The sequence below is a fragment of the Pipistrellus hanaki genome (assembly GCF_964339955.1).
Source record: "Pipistrellus hanaki genome assembly, chromosome: X".
NCBI classification, from domain to species: domain Eukaryota; kingdom Metazoa; phylum Chordata; class Mammalia; order Chiroptera; family Vespertilionidae; genus Pipistrellus; species Pipistrellus hanaki.
Window position 1 is genome coordinate 90855495 of NC_140524.1, and position 7047 is coordinate 90862541.

Here is a 7047-nt window from a genome sequence, read left to right on the forward strand (position 1 = left end):
ATTACCAAAGGACACAGTCACTACAGGGGTGATGTCATTTGCTGGTGGGGGGAAGGGGGGCAGAGAGAGGTCAATAGAGTAAAACAAATAATATAGTAATAGCTATGTACTTGAAATATTAGGGGGACCACTCTGTAAAGTATATGATTGTCTAACCACTATGTTGTACACCTGAAACTAATACAGAATAATACTGAATGTGAACTATAATGGGGACAAAGATGGAAAATTATGTTTTTCATCATAATAATAAAAAAGGAAGCAAGAAAAATCTCAAATAAACAATCTAAACTTACACCTGAAAGAACTACAAAAAGAAGAATAAATAGCCGAAACCGGTTTGGCTCAGTGGTAGAGCGTCGGTCTGTGGACTGAAGGGTCCCGGGTTCGATTCCTGTCAAGGCATGTACATTGGTTGCGGGCACATCCCCAGTAGGGGGTGTGCAAGAGGCAGCTGGTCGATGTTTCTGGCTCTCTCTTTCCCTTCCTCTCTATAAAAAAAATCAATAAAATATATTTTTTTTAAAAAGAACAATAAATAAATTCCAAAGTAGGTAGAGGAAATAATAAAGATTAGAGCAGAAATAAATGACAGAGACAAAAAAAAATCAATGAAACCAAAAACTAGTTCTTTAAAAGGATAAAAAAGATTGATGAAGCTTTATCCAGACTCATCAAGAAAAAAGACAGAAGTCCCAAATAAATAAAATCAGAAATGAAAGAGAAGTAACAATCAACTCCATAGAAATATAAAAGATTGTAAGTACTAGGTGTACCAGTTAACAATGCAGACTATTTTCAATAGATGGAGTTACACCTATGTTGATATATATGCGATTTGATACATATGCTATTTTGTTGTATTGACAGCAAGCTTCAAAACTTTATATGTCAAATTTGCTGAAGGTGCTAAGAGCATAGATACTTTTATGCTTTAAAATGTCAAATTTGATGCCAAAAAAAAGAAAATTTGTAGGAAGTTTTAATTCATTACTTTATTTTGAAGAAAAAGTTATTGTATACTTCGGGAAGCTTATGGTGAACATGCTCCATCTCAAGATACTTGCGAATGCTGGTTTAAATGCATTAAAAGTGATGATTTTGATGTGAAAGACAAAGAACGTTCAGGTCACTGAATAAGTTTGAAGACCAACAATTACAAGCATTATTGGATAAAGATGTGCATCAAACTCAAAAACAACTTGCAGAAAGATTAAACATTCCTCAGCAAACAATTTCTGATCGCTTACAAGCAATGAGAAAGATTTTAAAGGAAGAAAAATAGGTGCCATATCAACTGAACAAAAGACAAATAGAAAACCGAAAATTCATCAGTAAAATGTTGCTTCAATGGCACGAAAATCTTTTTTTGCATCAAATTGTGACTGGCGATGAAAAGTGGATTTATTTTGAGAATAAAATGCACAAAATCATGGCTTGATCCAGGTTAACCATCAACATCGACTGCAAGGCCAAATCTCTTCGGAAAGAAGACAGTGCTCTGCGTTTGGTGGGATGAGGGAGGTGTGGTGTATTATGAGCTTCTAAACCAGGTGAAACCATTAATACTGATTGCTACCAACAACAAATAATCAATTTGAACCATGCTTGATCATGAAACCAGAATGTGCCAGAAGACACGGCAAAGTAATTTTGCTTCATGATGACGCACCTCACACACTTCAAAACCAGTTAAAGACACATTAAAAGATCTTGCCTGGGAAGTATTAACCCACCTGCTGTATTCACCAGACCTTGCTCCTTCAGATTACCACTTGTTCTGATCGATGGCACACACACTTTCTGAGCAGCACTTCAAAACATACGAAGAAGTGGAAAATTGGGTCTCTGAATGGTTTGCCTCAAAACAAGAAAAGTTCTATTGGGACGGTATCCACAAATTACCTGAAAGATGGGGAAATGTGTAGCTAGCAATGGATATTACTTTGAAGAAATCACTTTTGATGTTTCTCTTGAAATTATCATGTTTTCTTTAATTACAAAATCCGCCAATATTAACTGGTACACGTAGTAAATATTACAAATAGCTATATGTCAACAAATTGGACAGTTTGGATGATATGGATAAATTCCTAGAAACATACAAGGTTCCAAAACTGAATCAGGAAGAACCATAAAAGCTGAATAGACAGATTGCAACAAAAATCTGAAGCAGTAACAAATAAAAACTCCCAACAAACAGATGGCTTCACAAGTGAATTTTATCAAACATTCAAAGAACTAACATCTATCCTTCTCAAACTATCCCCAAAAAATTTAAGAGCTCTTTTTCATGGCTGGCATTATCCTAATTCCAAAACCAGATAAAGACACTACAAAGAGCCCTGGCCAGTTTGGCTCAGTGAATAGAGCATCAGCCTGTGGACTGAAGGGTCCCAGGTTCTATTTCGGCCAAGGGCACATGCCCAGGTTGTGGGATCAATTCCCAGTAGGGGGCATGAAGGAGGCAGCTGATCAATGATTCTCTCTCCTTGTTGATGTTTCTATTTCTCTCTCCCTCTCCCTTCCTCTCTGAAATCAATAAAGAAATACATTTTTTTAAAAATACACTAAAAAGAAAGAGAACTTATAGGCCAATATCCCTGATGAACACTGATGCTAAAATCCTCAACAAAATATTAGCAAACCGGATCCAGCAATACATTTAAAAGATCATACACTACGATAAAGTGAGATTTACTCTGAGGATGCAAGATTGGTACAATATGTGCAAATTAATAAATGGATACACCACATAAACAAAATGAAGAATAAAAATCACATGATCCTACAACAGATACAGAAAAACATTTGATAAAATCTAGCACCTATCTACACTAATAAAAGAGAAATATGCAAAAATGACCATACCTCTGCAACACCCATCAGCCAATCAGTAGTGAGTATGCAAATTAACCCAAGAGATATAGCAGGTTGGTTTGCATATGCAGGCATGGAGCAGCAGGGCAGGGTGGGATGCCTGCTGAGGGGGATGGTAGGGGGTCGGAGGGAGCTACAGGAGCCGAAAGCAAAGACTTGCAGGCTCCCAGGTGGCTGGGAGCAAAGCCAGGAGAAGGAAGACCTATTCTTGCACAAATCTTCGTGAAACGGGCCTCCAATCTATAATAAAAAATCTCAACAAAGTAGGAATAGAGGAATCATACCTCAACATAGTAAAGGCCATATATGACAAACCCACAGCCAATATAATACTCAATGGGCAAAATATAATTTCACTTAAGATAAAAAACAAGACAGGCATGTCTGCTTTCACCATTTAGTCAACATAGTACTGAAGTCCTAGCCACAGCAATTAGACAAGAAGAAATAAAGGTATCCAAATTGGAAAGGAAATAAAACTGTCATTATTTGCAGATGGCATGATGCTGTATATAGAGAACCCTAAAGATTCCACCAAAAAGCTACCAGAACTGATAAATTCAGTAAAGTAACAGGATATAAAATAAATGTCCAGAAATTAGTTGCATTTTTATACACTAATAATGAGCTATCAGAAAGAGAAACTAGGAAAACAATCTGATTTACAATTGCATCAAAAAATACATAACAAGGCCGAAACCGGTTCGGCTCAGTGGTAGAGCGTCGGTCTGCGGACTGAAAGGTCCCGGGTTCGATTCCGGTCAAGGGCATGTACCTTGGTTGCGGGCACATCCCCTGTGCGGGGTGTGCAAGAGGCAACTGGTCGATGTTTCTCTCTCATCGACGTTTCTAGCTCTCTATCTCTCTCCCTTCCTCTCTGTAAAAAATCAATAAAATATATTTAAAAAATAAAAATAAAAAAATAAATAACAAAACAGTAGTACAGAGTTTCCTCAAAAAATTAAAAATGGAACTGCCTTATGACCCAGCAACTTCAGTTCTCAGAATATATCTGAAAAAAACCTGAAACATTCATTTGAAAGAATATATACACCCCTATGTTCATTGTAGCATCTATCTAATAATAGGGTAATATGCAAATTAGTCAGGACACCATCACATAACAACTGATCAGCAGGCTGTGTCCCTGCCCCCTGCTCAGGCAGCTGCAAGGCCTGGGGTAGGTAGGATAGGATATGATAGGAGGGAATAAGGAGAGGGAGAAGAAGGCAGACAGGCCAAAAGGAGAAACAGAAATACAGAAAGGAAATGAGAAAAAGATGCAGGAATGGAAAAGGTAAAGAAATGTGGGGCTGCATGCGGGAGGGGGTGGTGACCACAAGGGGGGTGGAGCAACAGAAACAGACTCACTGATACAGAGAACTGACAGCTGTCAGAGGGGAGAGGGGTTGGGGGTAGGGTAGGATAAAAAAGGTAAAGGGATTAAGCAAAGAAAAAAACAAAAAACCTCATAGACACAGAAGAGTATGGTGATTACCAGAGGGAAAGGAAGTAAAAGAGAGTAAATGGGGATAAAAAGTGATGGAAGGAGACTTGAATTTGGGTGGTGAACACACAATCCTCCTATATAATAAAAGGCTAATATGCAAATAGACCGAACAGCAGAACAACCAGTCGCTATGATGTGCACTGACCACCAGGGGACAGACGCTCAACACAGAAGCTGCCACAGGGGGAGGCGCCACTCAGCCGGAAGTCAGGCTCAGGCTGTTGAGTACAGCAGTGGTGGCAGGAGCCTCTTCCGCCTCCGTGGCAGCACTAAGGATGTTGGACATCCCCTGAGGGCTCCCAGAGGGTACAGGCCAGGCTGAGGGACATCCCCCCCAGTGCACGAATTTCATGCACTGGGCCACTAGTACAATACTGCCCATTTGAAACCATTATAATTCTATTAATCAATGTCACACCAATAAATTTAATAAAAATATACTTTCAGAATGTTTAAAAACAAAAAGTGTGAGTAAAAAATGTTGAGAGTCTAGTGCAGCAATGCCGATGTGAGGGGTTGTAAGGAAAAATGTGTATTCTGGTTGTATGAAGCTTTACTGGATGAGAGTATGTGAACATGCAGAGATATAATCAGTGATACTGTAAGGCAAAAAAAAAAAATTAAAAATTCCAAATGTGTATTTTTTCATATTGCTCCTTCTTTGCCCCTAAAATTATCACTTCCTGTTCCTGTATTACCCTTGTTATTAGGAACTCTAAGCCATGTTTGGCACCATACCTCCACTTTCAACCATCCTTCACCCACAGATCCTCCCACAGGTCCCTCAGCCTCTTGCAGTGACAATTCCCCCTAAAAGTGTTGGGTGTTCTTAGCTTCATCCTTCTTCCCATTTTGCTCCCCCTCATCCTCAGACAATTGCCTCTTGTTTTTATTTTTGTCACGCCTCACCTGAGCTTTTCCACTGATTTTGAGAGAGAGTGGGAGAAAGAGTGGGAGGGGAGAGAGGGACAGAGATGGGGAAGAAAGAGAGAATGAGAATGAGAGAGACATCAATTGGTTGCCTCCTGCACAAGGGGACTAGAACCTACAACCCTTTGGTGTGTGACCAATGCTTTATCCAAGGAGCCACAATGTCCAGAGTGATGCCTCTTTCTTTGAAAAGTCGGATGTAGCCGAAACCGGTTTGGCTCAGTGGATAGGGTGTCGACCTGCGGACTGAAGGGTCCCAGGTTTGATCCCAGTCAAGGGCATTTACCTTGGTTTTGGGCACACCCCCAGTAGGGGGTGTGCAAGAGGCAGCTGATTGATGATTCTCTCTCATCAATGTTTCTGACTCTCTATCCCTCTCTCTTCCTCTCTGTGAAAAATCAATAAAATATATTTTTTTAAAAAGAAAAAAGAAAAGTCGGATATAAGTGTATGATTTAGGGTTCTTGGTCTCCCTAAAGGCAGAGACCAGAGAGAGGGGCTTGAGCCAGTTGCTCTCCTATGGAGCGACTTGGATGAGACCACCAGAGACCCAACTGCATGTGGTAAATAACGTTTAGTCTTCCCCAGCCCTGAGGCAGCGTGTGTGGACGTGTGCATGTGGATATTTATGTATGTACCCCGCACTCATGAATGTATGAACTGGAGGAAGTTACTACAGTGGAGGTGTTCTTCATAACTAGGCCTGACTGGCATCAAGTACTGAACATTATCCCATGACCTTAAAAATATACATTTTTCTAAAATGGAAACCATAATAAATGTTTTGAATATTTTTTTAAAAATCAACCAACAGAGGAAAACTAATGCAGAAAGCTATTTGCCTTATGCGTTTTCAACAATGTTGCTGCTAGTTGTATGCATCTCTAGTTCAGCTCTTGCCATTGGACATTCATCAAGTAGGTTTTTCTTGCATTTTTCTCCTCTACCTCTAGAAACAAACCTATTAATTTTTTTCTTCCTTCTCTGGCGACAGTGTGGTGAATCCTTTCCTGTGTGGTCAGGCTGCGGATAGACTTGTAAGGGTGTTTGCTGTATACAGTGCAAGCATCGTAACCACCAATACACTTCAATGGTTTCGACTGGAAGAAAAAGAAAAAAAAACACGAAGTGTCATATTGACCAAAGAGGGGATTATTTCAAAATCAGTAAGAATAACAATGGAATGAGCCGAGACCGGTTTGGCTCAATGGATAGAGCATCGGCTTGGGGACTGAAGAGACCCGGGTTCGATTCCGGTCAAGGGCATGTACCTTGGTTGCGGGCATATCCCCAGTAGGGGTGTGCAAGAGGCAGCTGATCAATGACTCTCTCTCATCGATGTTTCTAACTCTCTATCTCTCTCCCTTCCTCTCTGTACAAAATAAATAAAATATATTTTTTTAAAAAAAACAACAAAACAATGGAATGGGTTTCAATACATCAAATAGTTGAAAATGTATGGGTTCATAAATTTACTCAAATGAAAAACTCACAAAAATGTTAACTCTCAATGACCACCTTTGTAGAATGCAAGGGAACCAATTCATTTGTATGAAAATACAGCAAAAGGAACAAAAGCATCTATGTTGACTTCCTTTACAAAGTCTACCTCAGAGTAAAAGAAACTAGTGCATGAGGAAAGAATCTCTCTTCGTAGAAGTATTCCAGCAAGTAAACAAAGAAGGAATGACAGAATTAGAATAGCCACTAATGAGTTAATAGACCTA